The sequence below is a fragment of the Lissotriton helveticus genome, chromosome 9, assembly GCF_964261635.1.
Source record: "Lissotriton helveticus chromosome 9, aLisHel1.1, whole genome shotgun sequence".
In the NCBI taxonomy this organism is placed as follows: Eukaryota; Metazoa; Chordata; class Amphibia; order Caudata; family Salamandridae; genus Lissotriton; species Lissotriton helveticus.
Window position 1 is genome coordinate 33,284,444 of NC_136070.1, and position 20,000 is coordinate 33,304,443.

The window sequence follows — 20,000 nt, forward strand, 5'->3', positions numbered from 1 at the left end:
TGCACATTAGAGGCCCGGGGCCAGGGGTGTCTGGTGCTCAGCGCTGCTCATGATTGTAACTGCTCTGCTTATCATAGTGCACATTAGAGGCCCGGGGCCAGGGGTGTCTGGTGCTCAGCGGAGCTCATGATTGTAACTGCCCTGCTTATCAATATGCACATTAGAGGCCCGGGCCAGGGGTGTCTGGTGCTCAGCACTGCTCATGATTGTAACTGTTCTACTTATCAGAGTGCCCATTAGAGGGCAGGGGCCAAGGGTGTCTGGTGCTCAGCAGAGCTCATGACTGTAGCTGCTCTGCTTATCACTGTGCACATTAGAGGCCTGGGGCCAGGGGTGTCTGGTGCTCAGCACTGCTCATGATTGTAACTGCCCTGCTTATCACTGTGCACATTACAGGCCCGGGGCCAGGTGTGTCTGGTGCTCAGCAGAGCTCATGATTGTAACTGCCCTCTTATCACTGTGAGCATCACAGGCCCGGGGCCAGGCGTGTCTGGTGCTCAGCAGTGTTCATGATTGTAACTGCTCTACTTATCACTGTGCACATTAGAGGCCCTGGGTCAGGGGTTTCTGGTGCTAAGCAGAGCTCATGATTGTAACTGCTCTGCTTATCACAGTGCACATTAGAAGCCCGGGGCCAGGGGTGTCTGGTGCTCAGCAGAGCTCATGATTGTAGCTGCTCTGCTTATCACTGTGCACATTAGAGGCCCGGGGACAGGGGTGTCTGGTGCTCAGCAGCGCTCATGATTGTAACTGCTCTGCTTATCACAGTGCACATTAGAGGCCCTGGGTGAGGGCTGTCTGGTGCTCAGCAGTGCTCATGATTGTAACTGCTCTGCTTATCACTGTGCACATTAGAGGCCCTGGGTCAGGGGTGTCTGGTGCTCAGCAGAGCTCATGATTGTAACTGCCCTGCCTATCAGAGTGCACATTAGAGGCCCGGGGGCAGGGGTGTCTGGTGCTCAGCACTGCTCATGATTGTAACTGCTCTGCTTATCACTGTGCACATCACGGGCCCGGGGCCAGGGGTGTCTGCTGCTCAGTGGAGCTTATGATTGGAACTGCCCTGCTTATCAATGTGAACATTGGAGGCCTGGGGTCAGGGGTGTCTGGTGCTCAGCAGAGCTCATGGTTGTAACTGCTCTGCTTATCATAGTGCACATTAGAGGCCCGGGGCCAGGGGTGTCTGGTGCTCAGCGGAGCTCATGATTGTAACTGCCCTGCTTATCAATATGCACATTAGAGGCCCGGGGCCAGGGGTGTCTGGTGCTCAGCGCTGCTCATGATTGTAACTGCTCTGCTTTTCATAGTGCACATTAGAGGCCCGGGGGCAGGGGTGTCTGGTGATCAGCACTGCTCATGATTGTAACTGCCCTGCCTATCACAGTGCACATTAGAGGCCCGGGGCAGGGGTGTCTGGTGCTCAGCACTGCTCAATGGATGTAACTGCTCTGCTTATCACTGTGCACATCACGGGCCCGGGGCCAGGGGTGTCTGCTGCTCAGTGGAGCTTATGATTGTAACTGCCCTGCTTATCAATGTGAACATTAGAGGCCGGGGTCAGGGGTGTCTGGTGCTCAGCAGAGCTCATGATTGTAACTGCTCTGCTTATCATAGTGCACATTAGAGGCCCGGGGCCAGGGGTGTCTGGTGCTCAGCGGAGCTCATGATTGTAACTGCCCTGCTTATCAATATGCACATTAGAGGCCCGGGGCCAGGGGTGTCTGGTGCTCAGCGCTGCTCATGATTGTAACTGCTCTGCTTTTCATAGTGCACATTAGAGGCCCGGGGCCAGGGGTGTCTGGTGCTCAGCAGAGCTCATGACTGTATCTGCTCTGCATATCACTGCGCACATTAGAGGCCTGGGCCAGGGGTGTCTGGTGCTCATCAGAGCTCATGATTCTAACTGCCCTCTTATCACTGTGCACATCACAGGCCCGGGGCCAGGGGTGTCTGGTGCTCATCAGAGCTCATGATTGTAACTGCCCTCTTATCACTGTGCACATTAGAGGCCCAGGGTCAGGGGTGTCTGGTGCTCAGCAGAGCTCATGATTGTAACTGCTCTGCTTATCACAGTGCACATTAGAGGCCCGGGGCTGGGGTTGTCTGGTGCTCAGCACTGCTCATGATTGTAACTGCTCTGCTTATCACTGCACATTAGAGGCCCTGGGTCAGGGGTGTCTGGTGCTCAGCACTGCTCATGATTGTAACTGCTCTGCTTATCACAGTGCACATTAGAGATTTGGGGCCAGGGCTGTCTGGTGCTCAGCAGAGCTCATGATTGTAACTGCCCTGCTTATCATTGTGCACATTAGGGGCCAGGGGTGTCTGGTGCTCAGCGCTGCTTATGATTGTAACTGCCCTGCTTATCACTGTGCACGTTAGAGGCCCGGGGCCAGGGGTGTCTGGTGCTCAGCGCTGCTCATGATTGTAACTGCTCTGCTTATCATAGTGCACATTAGAGGCCCGGGGCCAGGGGTGTCTGGTGCTCAGCGGAGCTCATGATTGTAACTGCCCTGCTTATCAATATGCACATTAGAGGCCCGGGCCAGGGGTGTCTGGTGCTCAGCACTGCTCATGATTGTAACTGTTCTACTTATCAGAGTGCCCATTAGAGGGCCGGGGCCAAGGGTGTCTGGTGCTCAGCAGAGCTCATGACTGTAGCTGCTCTGCTTATCACTGTGCACATTAGAGGCCTGGGGCCAGGGGTGTCTGGTGCTCAGCACTGCTCATGATTGTAACTGCCCTGCTTATCACTGTGCACATTACAGGCCCGGGGCCAGGTGTGTCTGGTGCTCAGCAGAGCTCATGATTGTAACTGCCCTCTTATCACTGTGCACATCACAGGCCCGGGGCCAGGGGTGTCTGGTGCTCAGCAGTGCTCATGATTGTAACTGCTCTGCTTATCACTGTGCACATTAGAGGCCCTGGGTCAGGGGTTTCTGGTGCTCAGCAGAGCTCATGATTGTAACTGCTCTGCTTATCACAGTACACATAAGAAGCCCGGGCCAGGGGTGTCTGGTGCTCAGCAGAGCTCATGATTGTAGCTGCTCTGCTTATCACTGTGCACATTAGAGGCCCAGTGCCAGGGGTGTCTGGTGCTCAGCAGCGCTCATGATTGTAACTGCTCTGCTTATCACAGTGCACATTAGAGGCCCTGGGTCAGGGCTGTCTGGTGCTCAGCAGTGCTCATGATTGTAACTGCTCTGCTTATCACTGTGCACATTAGAGGCCCTGCGTCAGGGGTGTCTGGTGCTCAGCAGAGCTCATGATTGTAGCTGCCCTGCCTATCACAGTGCACATTAGAGGCCCGGGGGCAGGGGTGTCTGGTGCTCAGCACTGCTCATGATTGTAACTGCTCTGCTTATCACTGTGCACATCACGGGCCCGGGGCCAGGGGTGTCTGCTGCTCAGTGGAGCTTATGATTGTAACTGCCCTGCTTATCAATGTGAACATTAGAGGCCTGGGGTCAGGGGTGTCTGGTACTCAGCAGAGCTCATGGTTGTTACTGCTCTGCTTATCATAGTGCACATTAGAGGCCCGGGGCCAGGGGTGTCTGGTGCTCAGCGGAGCTCATGATTGTAACTCCCCTACTTATCAATATGCACATTAGAGGCCCGGGGCCAGGGGTGTCTGGTGCTCAGCGCTGCTCATGATTGTAACTGCTCTGCTTATCACAGTGCACATTAGAGGCCCGGGCCAGGGGTGTCTGGTGCTCAGCAGAGCTCATGACTGTATCTGCTCTGCATATCACAGCGCACATTAGAGGCCTGGGCCATGGGTGTCTGGTGCTCAGCAGAGCTCATGATTCTAACTGCCCTCTTATCACTGTGCACATCACAGGCCCGGGGCCAGGGGTGTCTGGTGCTCAGCGCTGCTCATGATTGTAACTGCTCTGCTTTTCATAGTGCACATTAGAGGCCCGGGGGCAGGGGTGTCTGGTGCTCAGCACTGCTCATGATTGTAACTGCCCTGCCTATCACAGTGCACATTAGAGGCCCGGGGGCAGGGGTGTCTGGTGCTCAGCACTGCTCAATGGATGTAACTGCTCTGCTTATCACTCTGCACATCACGGGCCCGGGGCCAGGGGTGTCTGCTGCTCAGTGGAGCTTATGATTGTAACTGCCCTGCTTATCAATGTTAACATTAGAGGCCGGGGTCAGGGGTGTCTGGTGCTCAGCAGAGCTCATGATTGTAACTGCTCTGCTTATCATAGTGCACATTAGAGGCCCGGGGCCAGGGGTGTCTGGTGCTCAGCGGAGCTCATGATTGTAACTGCCCTGCTTATCAATATGCACATTAGAGGCCCGGGGCCAGGGGTGTCTGGTGCTCAGCGCTGCTCATGATTGTAACTGCTCTGCTTTTCATAGTGCACATTAGAGGCCCGGGCCAGGGGTGTCTGGTGCTCAGCAGAGCTCATGACTGTATCTGCTCTGCATATCACAGCGCACATTAGAGGCCTGGGCCATGGGTGTCTGGTGCTCAGCAGAGCTCATGATTCTAACTGCCCTCTTATCACTGTGCACATCACAGGCCCGGGGCCAGGGGTGTCTGGTGCTCAGCAGTGCTCATGATTGTAACTGCTCTGCTTATCACTGTGCACATTAGAGGCCCAGGGTCAGGGGTGTCTGGTGCTCAGAAGAGCTCATGATTGTAACTGCTCTGCTTCTCACAGTGCACATTAGAGGCCCGGGGCGTCTGGTGCTCAGCAGAGCTCAAGACTGTAGCTGCTCTGCTTATCTCTGTGCACATTAGAAGACTGGGGCCAGGGGTGTCTGGTGCTCAGCAGAGCTCATGATTGTAACTGCCCTGCTTATCACAGTGCTCATTAGCGGCCCGGGGCCAGTGGTGTCTGGTGCTCAGCACTGCTCATGATTGTAACTGCTCTACTCATCACTGTGCACATTAGAGGCCCGGGACCAGGGGTGTCTGGTGCTCAGCAGTGCGCATGATTGTAACTGCTCTGCTTATTACAGTGCACATTAGAGGTCCGGGCCAGGGGCGTCTGGAGCTCAGCAGTGCTCATGATTGTAACTGCCCTCTCATCACTGTGCACATTAGACGCCCGGGCCAGGGATGTCTGGTACTAAGCACAGCTCATGATTGTAACTGCTCTGCTTATCACAGTGCACATTAGAGACCCGAGTCAACAGTATCTGGTGCTCAGCACTGCTCATGATTGTAACTGCTCTGCTTATCACAATGCACATTAGCGGCCCTGGGCCAGTGGTGTCTGGTGCTCAGCACTGCTCATGATTGTAACACTCTGCTTATCACAATACTCATTAGCGGACCGGGGCCAGTGGTGTCTGGTGCTCAGCACTGCTCATGAGTGTAACTGCCCTCTTATCACAGTGCTCGTCAGAGGCCGGGGGCCAGGGGTGTCTGGAGCTCAGCAGTGCTCATGATTGTAGCTGCTCTGCTTATTACAGTGCACATTAGAGTTCCGGGCCAGGGGCGCCTGGAGCTCAGCAGCCCTCATGATTGTAACTGCCCTCTTATCACTCTGCACATTAGAGGCTGGGGCCAGGGGCGTCTGGTGCTCAGCAGAGCTCATGATTGTAACTGCTCTGCTTATCACAGTGCACATTAGAGGCCCAGGGTCAGGGGTGTCTGGAGCTCAGCAGCGCTCATGATTGTAACTGCTCTGCTTATCACAGTGCACATTAGAGGCCCAGGGTCAGGGGTGTCTGGTGCTCAGCACTGCTCATGATTGTAACTGCCCTGCTTATCACTGTGCACATTAGTGGCCCTGTGTCAGGGGTGTCTGGTCCTCAGCAGCGCTCATGATTGTAACTGCTCTGCTTATCACTGTGCACATTAGAGGCCCTAGGCCAGGGGTGTCTGGTGCTCAGCACTGCTCATGATTGTAACTGCCCTTCTTATCACAGTGCACATTAGAGGCCCTGGCCGGGGGTGTCTGATGCTCAGCACTGCTCATGATTGTAACTGCTCTGCTTATCACTGTGCACATTCGAGGCCCGGGCCAGGGGTGTCTGGTGCTCAGCAGCGCTCATGATTGTAACTGCTCTGCTTGTCACTGTGCACATTAGAGGTCCGGGGCCAGGGGTGTCTGGTGCTCAGCACTGCTCATGATTGTAACTGCTCAGCTTGTCACTGTGCACATTAGAGGTCCGGGGCCAGGGGTGTCTGGTGCTCAGCACTGCTCATGATTGTAACTGCTCAGCTTGTCACTGTGCACATTAGAGGTCCGGGGCCGGGGGTGTCTGGTCCTCAGCAGCGCTCATGATTGTAACTGCTCTGCTTATCACTGTGCACATTAGAGGTCCGGGGCCAGGGGTGTCTGGAGCTCAGCAGAGCTCATGATTGTAACTGCTCAGCTTGTCACTGTGCACATTAGAGGTCCGGGGCCAGGGGTGTCGGTGCTCCGCACGGCTCATGATTGTAACTGCCCTGCTTATCACTGTGCATATTAGAGGCCGGGGGCCAGGTGTGTCTGGTGCTCAGCACTGCTCATGATTGTAACTGCCCTGCTTATCACAGTGCACATTAGAGGCCCGGGTCAGGGGTATCTGGTGCTCAGCGCTGCTAATGACTGTGACTGCCCTGCTTATCACAGTGCACATTAGAGGCCTGGGGCCAGGGGTGTCAGGTGCTCAGCAGAGCTCATGATTGTAACTGCTCAGCTTATCACTGTGCACATTAGAGGCCCTGGGTCAGGGGTGTCTGGTGCTCAGCGCTGCTAATGACTGTGACTGCCCTGCTTATCACTGTGCACATTAGAGGCCCCGGGGCCAGGGGTGTCGGTGCTCCGCACGGCTCATGATTGTAACTGCCCTGCTTATCACAGTGCACATTAGAGGCCCCGGGGCAGCTTTCGAGTTCGGTGGGCGGATTGCAGCACATTTCCCTTCCCTTCTCAGACAGCGCTGGAAAATCCATCCCATTTTATGCCATCTGAAGGGGCCGCTGCCCCCCGGTGCCTGCCAGCATCTGACATACACCCACAAAGTGAAGGTACACTGACTGTGGGCATCCCTCGCCAGGCCTGGGGGCCCAGACCGGACACCCACGAATGCTGGCCGAGGCGGAGAAGAGGTCTGTAGTGGGGGGGTCCGACTCGTGTCGGCTGTACAGAGTGGATTTAGCGCTGGAGGGCCGGAGACTAAAAGGCCAGTTTATAATTTGCTGGTTGGAGGTTTGGCAGTCAGCGGGACACAGTAATTTACTACATCACCTTGACTGCACCCCAGCCCGCCAAACTATGAAATGATCTCTTAAAGCATTGCCAGGAGCTCCCGTCGATGCTTGGCACTGCTCCCCCTGCCTTGGGCGTCCTCTCCCATGGAGAGGGGAGCACTGACCCTCACCGCCAGGGGTTTCCTGCCGGTGATGGGCGGTTAAAACTGACTTCTAATTCCACCCATCTAAATTAGGTGGGCGGCAGAGTTAGAGGTCAACCTCTGAGGGCCCTTACTCCGTCGGGCCGTCTCAGGGATTAATCATGGCGGAGAGGGTCAGTCTCCACCGTGACAAAACAAAGGTCCACGGTGGACGGACCACAGTTTTGGCGGTATGGATCCTCTGCCGCAACTTATCTCTACCACCAAGAAATAAAGCAGACCCTTAAACCGACTGTTAGAAAGGCGACCCGGGGGAGACAGAAGAGGTCTGACTGACCACCCCTAGGTCCACCCCTCCGTCGAGAAGTAGCCGAGCGTTTACCGAGAGGCCTCCTGACTGAGGGTCCTCTCCTAGGATCGTACAGCAGAGTAATCACAACACTACAAACGGACACCACACAGGAGGTCAAGTTCTTAAACTTTATAAGTAGTAAACGGTTGCTGGTTCTTGGCAGTATGTACAAGCAGATCGAGGGATCTGGAAAGTCTCGTAAAAGGGGGCTAAGGTAGCGGGACTGTATTACTCTGGGCGGAGGAAGGGATACCCTGCGCACAGCTCTCAATCCTCGAGCTGGGGGGTTTCGAGCGGGTCGAGCCGCGGCAGCGCCAGCAGGCTAACAAGAGGGTTCAGCAAGGTCGGCCGCGGCAGCGCCAGCAGGCTCTCAGATGGTTCAGCAAGGTAGGCTGCGGCAGCGCCAGCAGGCTCTCCGATGGTTCAGCAAGGTAGGCCGCGGCAGCGCCAGCAGGCTCTCCGATGGTTCAGCAAGGTAGGCCGCGGCAGCTCCAGCAGGCTCTCCGATGGTTCAGCAAGGTAGGCCGCGGCAGCGCCAGCAGGCTCTCAGATGGCTCAGGTTACCGGAAGGATGAGTTCGTCTGGTGTCGGCCGTGACAGCGTCAGCAGGGCTCCCAGTCCAGGATACAACTGAAGACCTGATCCAGGGCTGGCCCAGATATAGGTCTGGAGGTCTTTGAAGTCCGGACCCTCGCGCCTGGGGGTCAGAGGGGCCGGGATGAAGGTGTCCAGACACCCAGCAGGGGGGTGGAGCCAGTGCCCAGGGAGGCCGGAGGGCAATCGATACCAGGCGTCCGGGGACGGCTGGAGGGCCATCGAAACTCCTCTCCCTCCGGGATCTGTCGAGTGGCCACTCGACCACCTGGGTGGATCTTGGTGCCTCGATGTCTGGGCTTCGCTGGGGCCGAGGCTGGGGCCGAGGCCACGTGGTCGTGACGTGGTGGGCCCAAGATGGGGTCGGGCACGGCCTCGTGCTTAGGCCGTGATGGGCCTATGCTGGGGCCCGGCCGATGATGGGGGATCCGGGATAGTAGCCGGATCTGTGGTGTTGGTGCGTGCAGGGTCGGGCAGAAGGGGCCGCCCGAGGTCCGGAGGAGGCTGATGTCGTCCTGGGCCTGCCATGCGGGAGGGGTAGGACCACGCCATGAGGCCGGGTCCAACACGCGTCCCCCCCAGCTGAAGGCAGGGGAGAGTCACACACTTTCTTGGGGATTCTCCTCGCCGAGGCGGAAGGATCTGGACAGGCCGTCGGCATTGGCGTGGTCGTTGCCAGGGCGATGCTCCACAGTGAAATCCATCCCCTGCAGAGAAATGGACCAGCGTAGCAGTTTTGGGTTTTCTCCCCGCATCTGCATCAACCACCGCAGGGGCCGGTGGTCGGTCTGGACTCGGAAGTGGGTGCCGAAGAGGTAGGGCCGGAGCTTCTTGAGGGCCCACACCACGGCAAAGGCTTCCCTCTCGATGGTGCTCCACCGTTGTTCTCTTGCCAGGAGGCGGCGGCTGATGAAGGCCACAGGCCGGTCGATTCCTTCGGGGTTAACTTGTGACAAGACCGCCCGATGCCGTGCTCCGAGGCGTCTGTTTGGACTACAAACTCTCTGCTGTAGTCGGGGGCCTGGAGCACAGGGGCAGTGCACATGGCAGTCTTTAAAGTCTCAAAGGCTGTTTGGCACGCAGGGTACCAGTGCACCTTCGGGGGTAATTTCTTTGAGGTCAGTTCGGTGAGGGGCCCCACAATGCTCCCGTAGTCTTTTATAAACCGCCGATAGTATCCGGTGAGCCCCAGGAAGGCTCGGACGGCGGTCTGGGTGACCGGGGGCTCCCAGGCCCGGATGGCGTCTACCTTTGGTTGGAGGGGAGCTACTTGACCGCTCCCTACTTGGTGTCCTAGATAGGTCACGGACCCTTGGCCTATCTGGCATTTGCTGGCTTTGATTGTTAGTCCGGCCCGCCGGAGGGCCGTCAGGACCTCCCAGAGGTGGGACATGTGCTCATTCCAGTGAAGGCTGTAAACCGCAATGTCATCTAGATAGGCGGCGCTGTATTCTTCTAGTCCGGCCAGCACCTGATTCACTAGCCTTTGGAAGGTGGCCGGCGCATTTTTCATGCCGAAGGGCATCACTTTGAATTGATAGTGGCCATCTGGCGTCGAGAAGGCCGATCGCTCTTGTGCGCCAGGCGTGAGGCCGATCTGCCAATACCCCGCCGTGAGATCGAAGGTGCTGAGGTATCTGGCGGCCCCTAGGCGATCGATCAGTTCATCCGCCCTGGGGATGGGATGTGCGTCGGTCCGGGTGACGGCATTCAGTCCCCGGTAATCAACACAGAACCGGAGCTCGGGCGCTGTTCCCGGGGCGGCGGCTTTCGGGACCAGGACAACGGGACTGGCCCAGGGACTGTTGGAGGGCTCGACTACCCCCAGGGCCAACATCTTGGCCACCTCGGATTGGATGCAGTCCCGAACCCGGTCGGGCACTCGAAAAGCTCGTTGTTTCACAGGGGGGCTGTCTCCGGTGTCTACATCGTGGACACACCACCGGGTGACCCCCGGCGTGAGGGAAAATAGATCCGCAAACTGCCCCAGCAGCTTCCGGCAGTCTTGTTGCTGCTCTGGGGTCAGGGTAGAGGAGAGCCGGACCCCTTCGAAGGAGCCGTCTTTTTCGGTGGTGCTGAGGAGATCTGGTAGTGGGTCGGAGTCGTCTTCCGCTCCGTCATCGGTCGCCAGCAGCAGACTCAGTTCAGTGCGTGCAAAGTGCGGCTTGAGCCGGTTAGCGTGTAGAACCCGGAGGGGGTTCCTGGGGGATTCCAGGTCTACCAGGTAGGTGACGGGGCTCTTGCGCTCCACCACCTTGAAGGGCCCCGTCCGTTTGTCCTGGAGGGCACACGGCTCAACCGGGGACATGACCCAGACTTGCTGGCCCGGCTCGAACTCGATGGACGAGGCGTTCTGGTCATACCAGCGTTTCATGTCCTCTTGGCTGGCCTCCAGGTTGGCCTCGGCAAGTTCCCTGAACTTCCGAGTCTGATTGCGGAGTGTCAGGAGGTACCGGTAGACATCCGGTGGGGCATCTCGAACTGCTGTCTCCCGGCCTTCCTTGACCAGGCTAAGGGGGCCTCAAACTGGGTGTCCGTACAAGAGTTCGAACGGGCTGAACCCCAGGGATTTCTGGGGTACCTCGCGGTAGGCGAACAGGAGGCAGGGCAGCAGGACATCCCATTTGCGCCGGAGGGGCTCTTCGAGGCCCTTGATCATTCCCTTCAGTGTCCTGTTAAAGCGTTCCACGAGCCCATTTCCCTGGGGATGATACGGGGTGGTGAACTTATATGCGACCCCGCACTGTTGCCATAGGGACCGCATATGCTTCGAGATGAAGTTGGACCCCCGATCACTCACGACTTCTCGGGGGAAGCCGACTCGGGAGAAGATGCTCATGAGGGCTCGGCCCACCACGGGGACCGTGATGGTTCGGAGAGGGATGGCCTCAGGATAGCGGGTGGCGTGGTCCACCAGGACGAGGATGAAGCGGTGCCCCTGCGAGGTGCGAGGGTCCAGGGGCCCTACGATGTCTATTCCCACTCGCTCGAAGGGGGTGGTTACCACAGGGAACGGCTGGAGCGGGGCTTTGACTTTCCCCCCGCTCTTCCCGCTGGCTTGGCAGGTCGGGCAGGTCCTGCAGTGGTTCTGGATATCAGTGCGCATTTTTGGCCAGTAGAAATGGGTCACCAGGCGGCTGTAAGTTTTGTCCTGCCCCAGGTGCCCGGCGAGGGGCACATCATGTGCTAAGTTCAAGAGGAAGTCTCTGAACCGGAGGGGTACAACCAGCACCCGGCCGGCCCCTAGCTCGGCAATCTTCTGCTCACTGTAAAGGAGGTCGTTGTCCCAGTAGACCCAGTGAGACCCCGCGGGGTCTCCAGCGGCTTGCGTAGCGGCTTGCTGTCGCATCCCCTCGAGGGAGGGGCAGGTTTTCTGTTCCTGCCGGAACTGTTCGCGGGTGGGGCCACCTTCTTGGTGCCATTGAGCGAGCTCTGGGAGGTGGTTGAGCTCGGTGGGATCTTCTTGGCCGGGCTCTTGGGGGCCGGGCTCGGGGCCGGCGTCCTCGGGGACGACGGATGGCGGAGGTGCGGGCCATTCTGGCTCCTCCGTTGGAGCTTCCCCCGCTGGGGTGGAGTCTCGGGCGGTCATGGAGCAGGTGGTCGCACAGACCCACTCGGGAAGGCCTAGCATCCCCAGATGCTCCCTCCTCTCGACGCCAGCCCATGGGGAACTTTCCAGGTCATTCCCAAGGAGGCAGTCCACGGGGGCATCGTCGCGGACAGTCACTTTCAGCACGCCCGACACTCCCCCCCACTCGAAGGGGATGCGGGCCATCTGACACAAAGTTTCGGAGTTATCTGCGGATCGGACTGGGCACAGGACGTTGGGAAGGATCTGTTCCGGGGTCACCAGATGGCAGCGGACCGCTGTCACGCTGGCCCCAGTGTCACGGAGGGCTTCGGTCTGGCGACCATTGATGGTGACCCACTGGCGGTCCTTCTGGGTGTAGCCGGGGATCGGCCCTCGGGGGATCATGTCTTGAGCACCCAGGCAGGCTAAGGTCATGGCGGCGGGCTCCCACTCGGCCTGCTCGTGGTCGTCGTCTTCTTCCTCACTTCTTTCTTCACCTAGGGCAGCTGCCGCGATCTGGCGGGCTGGGGGCCCGGTGGTGCCGGGTCGCTGGTTCATCGGGCAGAGGGGGTCATTTGCGTAATGACCCTGTCGCTGGCATCTGTGGCACGTAACGTTCGGGCGGGGCCCTGGCCTGGCTGGGGGGCCCCCTCTCCGGCCCAGGGGTGGCGACGTGGAGGCAGGGGATGACCCCTGGGGGGCGTCTCGACCCCGGCTCTGCCCTACTCCGCCACCTCGTGGTCGGTGGTTTCCCGGAGACCCCCGGCCGTAATCTCCCATCGTGTTCCGGGGAACTCGGGTGCTGGCCCATCGGTCTGCCTCGACAGCGAGTTTTCGTGGCTCAGTCAATTTGCTGTCGAGGAGGTGCTGCCGGAGTTCGACGAAACAGTTATTGGACAGGTGTTCCCATAGAATGAGGTCGACCAACTGCTGGTAGGTGGTGACCTGGCAGCCCCGAGTCCACCCCTCGAAGGCTCTACTGTAATAGTTCACGTATTCCACCCACGTGGTACCGGGGATTTTTTTACAGTCTCGGAATCGCTGCCGGTACATCTCGGGGGTGAGTCCATAGCGAGTGAGGAGGGCGGTCTTCATGTGCTCGTACGAGGTCCTCTCGGTATCAGGGAGCTCCAGCAGGGCGTCTCTCCCTTCGTTGATAAACTTCCCCCACAGGCCGGCGCAACAGTCCTTAAGGGGTACCCGATGGGCGGCCATGGCGACCTCGTAAGCTTTGAACCACTGCTGGATGTCGTCGTTCTTATAGTACTCTTTGACGACATCCTTGGGTATGTGCACCTTCGTGTCCACCGGGGGAGGTGAGGTCTTACCCCCGGAGGTGGCAGTCTCGTTTGCCTTGGCTTTGAATTCTAGTTCTTTGAGGACGCGCTCGTGCTCGAGCAGGAGTTTCTTCTCCTCGAGGTCTCTTTGCCTTCGCTTTTCTTCTAAGTCTCCTTCTAGCCGTAGCTGCTCGAGGGCTAGCTTCCTTTCTGCCAGTTGGATCTCTCCTTCTTGTTTGAGCCGAGCAAGCTCCAACTCGTGGAGCCGGTTCCTCTCTCGTTCTCGGGCGTCTTCGTGGGAGAGGCCCGTGTTTGGGTTTGCGGGTCTTTCTCCCGCTGGGTTCGGCTGGGCCTCCGGGCCTCCGTTCGGGCCCGGGTTATCTTCCCTCGGAGGTGGCGCCTCACCGGCGTCCACCCAGGCCTGCAGGGCCAATTTGAAATCTTCTTTGGTGCTTAAGCCAGTGGTAGCGATGCCTAGATCTTTGTAGAATTGCTTCAGCTCCTTGTGACTGTATTCTTCCATCTTCTCCTTCTGGAATTCTGTGCTCATGGTTGCAGTGGGTTTTTCTGGGTAGCGAGTGAATCACTCTCTGTACGATCTGCGTGGGCTCGGATCCCACCGCTGCCACCAATGTTAGAAAGGCGACCCGGGGGAGACAGAAGAGGTCTGACTGACCACCCCTAGGTCCACCCCTCCGTCGAGAAGTAGCCGAGCGTTTACCGAGAGGCCTCCTGACTGAGGGTCCTCCCCTAGGATCGTACAGCAGAGTAATCACAACACTACAAACGGACACCACACAGGAGGTCAAGTTCTTAAACTTTATAAGTAGTAAACAGTTGCTGGTTCTTGGCAGTATGTACAAGCAGATCGAGGGATCTGGAAAGCCTCGTAAAAGGGGGTAAGGTAGCGGGACTGTCTTACTCTGGGCGGAGGAAGGGATACCCTGCGCACAGCTCTCAATCCTCGAGCTGGGGGGTTTCGAGCGGGTCGAGCCGCGGCAGCGCCAGCAGGCTAACAAGAGGGTTCAGCAAGGTCGGCCGCGGCAGCGCCAGCAGGCTCTCAGATGGTTCAGCAAGGTAGGCCGCGGCAGCGCCAGCAGGCTCTCCGATGGTTCAGCAAGGTAGGCCGCGGCAGCGCCAGCAGGCTCTCCGATGGTTCAGCAAGGTAGGCCGCGGCAGCGCCAGCAGGCTCTCCGATGGTTCAGCAAGGTAGGCCGCGGCAGCGCCAGCAGGCTCTCAGATGGCTCAGGTTACCGGAAGGATGAGTTCGTCTGGTGTCGGCCGTGACAGCGTCAGCAGGGCTCCCAGTCCAGGATACAACTGAAGACCTGATCCAGGGCTGGCCCAGATATAGGTCTGGAGGTCTTTGAAGTCCGGACACTCGCGCCTGGGGGTCAGAGGGGCCGGGATGAAGGTGTCCAGACACCCAGCAGGGGGGTGGAGCCAGCGCCCAGGGAGGCCGGAGGGCGATCGATACCAGGCGTCCGTGGACGGCTGGAGGGCCATCGAAACTCCTCTCCCTCCGGGATCTGTCGAGTGGCCACTCGACCACCTGGGTGGATCTTGGTGCCTCGATGTCTGGGCTTCGCTGGGGCCGAGGCTGGGGCCGAGGCCACGTGGTCGTGACGTGGTGGGCCCAAGATGGGGTCGGGCACGGCCTCGTGCTTAGGCCGTGATGGGCCTACGCTGGGGCCCGGCCGATGATGGGGGATCCGGGATAGTAGCCGGATCTGTTGTGTTGGTGCGTGCAGGGTCGGGCAGAAGGGGCCGCCCGAGGTCCGGAGGAGGCTGATGTCGTCCTGGGCCTGCCATGCGGGAGGGGTAGGACCACGCCATGAGGCCGGGTCCAACACCGACACTTTATGGCTGGTTCTGAGATGCTGCCCTCTTCTAAATCACACCTGTGGACTTGTTAAAAGGAATGGCCTTTGGCACCGTCGCCCACCTTCTCTACCCCTGCATCACACTCTGCAGTGCCACCCTGGGAGGGAAGCAGGGTCTTCAAACTTCTCTCCAAACTTTAAGACTTAGGGGCTCTTTTATGAGGCTCTACTGCCCTCTTGCGCCGCTTTAACTTAACTTTTTTGATGTTCCGGTGGCACAATGTGCCACTGGCATATTTAAAAGGCCAGGTAAAGACATGTTACGTGGCTTTACATGGCCTTATAAATATGTGCCCCATTCATGCAAAAAACTGCGTGAAGGGGCGTCCCATGGGTGTTGTTGGGGGTGTTCCAGGCAACATCCATGGTTTTATGACACTGCCCCAGTTTTATGAGAAAACGTAAGTCTGAGGCAGCGCCAAAAAACGTGTGCCTCTCGAGGGGAGGCGTAAGGGAGGCACAACAAGAAATATCTTTATTTCTCATCGTTTTGTCCTCTTTCTAGGCGTGCTGCACAATGCAGCACACCTAGAAAGAAGAAAAGCCTCTTGTGATTGTTTTTGTGCAGGAAGGTGTCCCTTCCCCCACAGAAACAATCATCCCTGCAACACAGACACCCTTACACCATGTTGCAAAGGGGCCTGTGTTGGCGCAATGCAGCCCTTTGTGCATGGGCGCAGGGGAAAAGGACAGGAATGTGCCATATCTAATAGATACGGGCATTCCTGCCCTTTTCTTTTGCCGTAGGGCAGTGCAGCAGCAAGTAATGCTGCGCTGCCCTATGGGAAAAAAAACATAAATGGCCTTATTGGCTGAGTTAGAGCTGGGAGGCAACAGACAATATTCTTATTTAGGAAGGAAGTGTCACATCCTCTGTTGCAGGTGTTTCTGGTGACAGAGGGGCCCATTACGATGTCGGGCGGATCGCCATCGCCATGGAGGCGGTGGCGATCCGCCCAACATTAATGCCCGCCCGCCGCCAACCATTTCACCCCGCCATATTACTATGGCGGGGGGATCGCGGCGGACGTAAACACCGTCTGCCGCTTTTCCGCCCCGGTCGCCTTGCGGCCGGGGCGGAAACTGTTTAATATGGTAAATGTAAATGTAAATGTCAAGGTATTTGTAGAGCGCACTGCCACCAAGCGGTTTCCTGGCGCTATTACTCACACCGCTGTGGAACCCTTCCTCGCTTTCCCTGTGAAGTGTCCACTCCTGGGCACTCCCAGGGTGAAGCCAGGCATCCTAGCGCTGTTGGGGCCAGTGTGGAGGTTAAGCAAGCTATTGCCCAGAGTTGCAGCGTGGGGCCCATGATTAGAATAGGCACCGAGGCAAGAATTGTCAGGTCCGAGGAAATTGAGCCCAAGACCGCCCGAGGCGGGAATTGAACCCTGGTTGCCCCGGGCCATAACTCTGCATCAGGGTCTGCCGCTCTAACCATTGAGCCACACTCCTCCACTATGAGACACCCCCAGCCATATTATATGGGCTTCCTGACATGTTTTCTGTGGCGGCAATGCCGCCACGGAAAGGCATGTGGAGACTCCCGCGGGGGCCCGTTGCGGGCCCCCTGGGATTCCGTGGGGTGGAGGTGCACATGGGGGGCACCTATGGTACCCCCGCATTTCAAAGTGCAACATGGCAGGCACCGCGCGGTGCCTGCCATGTTGTGCTTTGAAATGCACAATGTGCATTTTTACCATTGCGGCAGGCGGCGCTTTCTGCACTGCCCGCCGCAATGGTAAAAATACAGGATGCGCCCACCAGTGTGGCGGGCGCATCCTAATGCCCAAGGCGGGACCACCGCTCCTATGGTGGGCGGTCCCGTTTTGCACGAGGATGGCGGGCGGGGAAAGTCCGCCCGCCATCCTAATGGGGCCCAGAGAATCTTCCATTTTTGATAAGCCCACTGCCAGTGAATCTTCTGGCCAAGAATCTACCACCACCTCACCAAAGAGTAGATCGGTCCACACGCCCCCCGCTTTCAGTCAGGCTCAGAATTGTAGACAAAGGACACATACACAATCCCACACATCTCCTCCCTTACATTGTACTGTATTGCAAATGGATTTATATACCACTTACTCCCCCCTGATAAGGCATTTAGACGCTTTACAGCTTGTGGCATTTAATAAACGCGCTTCACTCTGTGACCACCACATCTGATATTTGTCAGTTTGCTGCTCCAATCGCAAATCTATCACTACATTCATTTATTTTCACAAACCTAGCTCCTTAGGGTGACTCAAAATATCACACCTTACATAAGGGCTTATTAGGGTGTCAAGAGACCCTTCTGTGCTGCTTCTGTACTCACACTGGTGGGTTGCGTAACACCTACAATCGTGGCTTGTGCAAGATTCCCAGCAGTTGATCGCTAAACAATCACAGCGGTGGGTCATGCAACACCCACAATTGTGGGTTGTGCAACATCCCCAGTGGTTGGTTGCTAAACAGCCAGGGCCTAATTTATGAGGCTATGCGTCACTTTTACGCCGCTGGTGCGTCAGTTTTTGTGACGCACCAGTGGCGTAAAACATGCACCTTGTTGCGCCATATTTACAAAGTGATGCATCTAGGTAGATGCGTCACTTTGTAAACCCCTGCGCCACATTATACCTGCGCCAGGTATAATGTATGCAAGGGGGGCGTATTGACGCAAGGAAGGGTCTTAGAAGTGACGCAGTGAAATCTATGTGATTTCACTGCGCCACTTCTAGGACACAAATGCGTCAATTTCATACGCCTGCCTCACAGCAGGCGTAAGACTGACGCAGGCCCTTTCACATGGGGCTTGCCATGTGCCCCATGGGGCTTGCCCCATGTGAAAGGATACATTGCTGGAGTTGCGTCACTTTTGTGACACACTACAGCAATGCGTCACTTTTGCGCCATACAGATACGTCAGAAATACTGACGTATCTGTAACTCCTTGCGCAATGATGCGTCATACTGTAAATATGACGCATCATTGGTGTGGCAAGGAGGACGATGTGAAAAGTGACGCATTGCTGCTTTCACGCAGCAATGCGTCACTTTTCATAAATTAGGCCCCCACAGCGGTGGCTCGCGCAACACTCAAAGCGATGGGTCGCACAATACCGACAATCGTGGGTCATACAACATCCCCAGCAGTTGTGCGCTAAACAGTCATAGTGGTAGGTCGCGTGACATCCAAAGCGGTGGGTTGTGCGACACACACACCAGGAGTATCTCCATGCTCCGGACTAGACAGGGATAGACAAGAGGAAGCAACAACGGTCTGGAACACCACCACTTCCAAGATCTAGGAGGCGCCCTTCCTCCTACACCACCAGAGGGAGCTGAAGACTCATCTCTATAAAGAACACCTCTTCTTGTGCAAACTCATGGTTACTGGATTTCCCTAGATGAGAACTCCAAGAACAACCCATATCACACTTACAACTCCTCTTGTCACCCCACTCCACACTCATACTCTTGTATGGCCCCTTTTCACTATTCTCACTTTCCTGTACAGTGTCCTCTTTCTTTGTAGGTAGGTTTGCACGATATGCGTCCCAATCATACATTACTAAATACTCCAAAGAGCCTTTCTTTCCTTCTTACTAGCACCTTGCGCAATAAACACCCTAGAATATCGGACCAGTTAAAATGCCCCACATTTAGGGGCCTATGTACAATGAAATGGCACAGTGCAGCGCTGCAAGCAATTTAGCTGTGCTGCATCATTTAAAAAACACTGAGATGTGTTGTATTCACAAGAAAATAGCTCACTTCTGTGTTCTCCCCTGTGCCGGCACTAAAAAAGCTGACTAGTGCCAGTGCAAGCACCCCTGCACTATGGTTAAAGGGTGCGTGCATTGCAGGGATGATTGCTTCCTGCACAAAAACAATCATGAATGGTGTTTTGCTCCTTCTATGTGTGCTGCAGAAGAGCAAAAAACGAGGAGAAATGAAAGTATTTCTCCTCGTTGCGCCAACCTAACACCTCATTTTGAAAGGCGTTAGTTTTTGGCGCTGCCTCTAAAGTTTCTGATCCTTGTAAATCTAGGGCAGTGTCAAAAAGCAATGGGTGTTGCATGGGAACGCCCACAGCAACACACACTGCAGGGCATTTTTTAGCAGAAAGCTGCGGTGAGGAGGACTGTTAGAAGGGGCGGCCCCAGAGGGTCAGGCTTTGCCCTCCCGACTACTCCGTGACCCACCTCTCCCACAATATTGCCGAGTCTTAACGTGAGGTCCTCACCGGGGAGGACTTCGAATCTAGGATCGTACGCACTGAGCTCACACCACACTTACGAACGGACACCACACCGTAGAGTTCAATAAACAAGTTCTTTATCAACAGTAAGAAGAAGGAATCAGCACTCTTATTTACAGCGATCAAGCGATCGTAAAGTCTCAGTAATTCGGGAAGAGGGAAGCGGGACAGTCTCAGTCTTTAGGCCAGTACGAAGCGTACCCTGCGCACAGTTCTCAATCCTCGAGCCGGGGGATACGGAAGATGATGGTCGTATTGGCTGCTTCACTCACTTCGGGTCGACTTAAGTCGTGTTGGTAGCGTCGATGGTCCAGTTGGACCGATGTACTCCTCGAGACGCGACGAGGTGAGCAGGGCTCGATCCGGAAGTCAGTTCTTGAGGAGCCGCGAGCACGTCTGCTGGGCTCAGGGAGGTTCCACAAAGGTCTTTAGTGTTCAAGATCGAGCTGCGAGGAGGTCAGCAGGGCTCCGATGTCCCAGTTCCGTCTTTGCGAGGATGAGCCGCGACAGCGTCAGCAGGGCTCCGATGTTCCAATTCTGTCGTTACGAGAAAGAGCCGCGACAACGTCAGCAGGGCTTGATGAGTTCGAGGGTTCAGTTTTCCCCAAGGGTCAGCCGCGATCAGATCAGCTGGGCTTTCTTGTCCAGGATACAACTGCCCGCTAGTGGTTGGCGGGCATTGATATAGTCCAGTGTCCCTTTGATGTCCGGGACCTCGCAGGCGGGGATCGCAGGCTTTGGGGGCTGGTCGTTGGAGGGATCCATCGGTTGGCTCTTT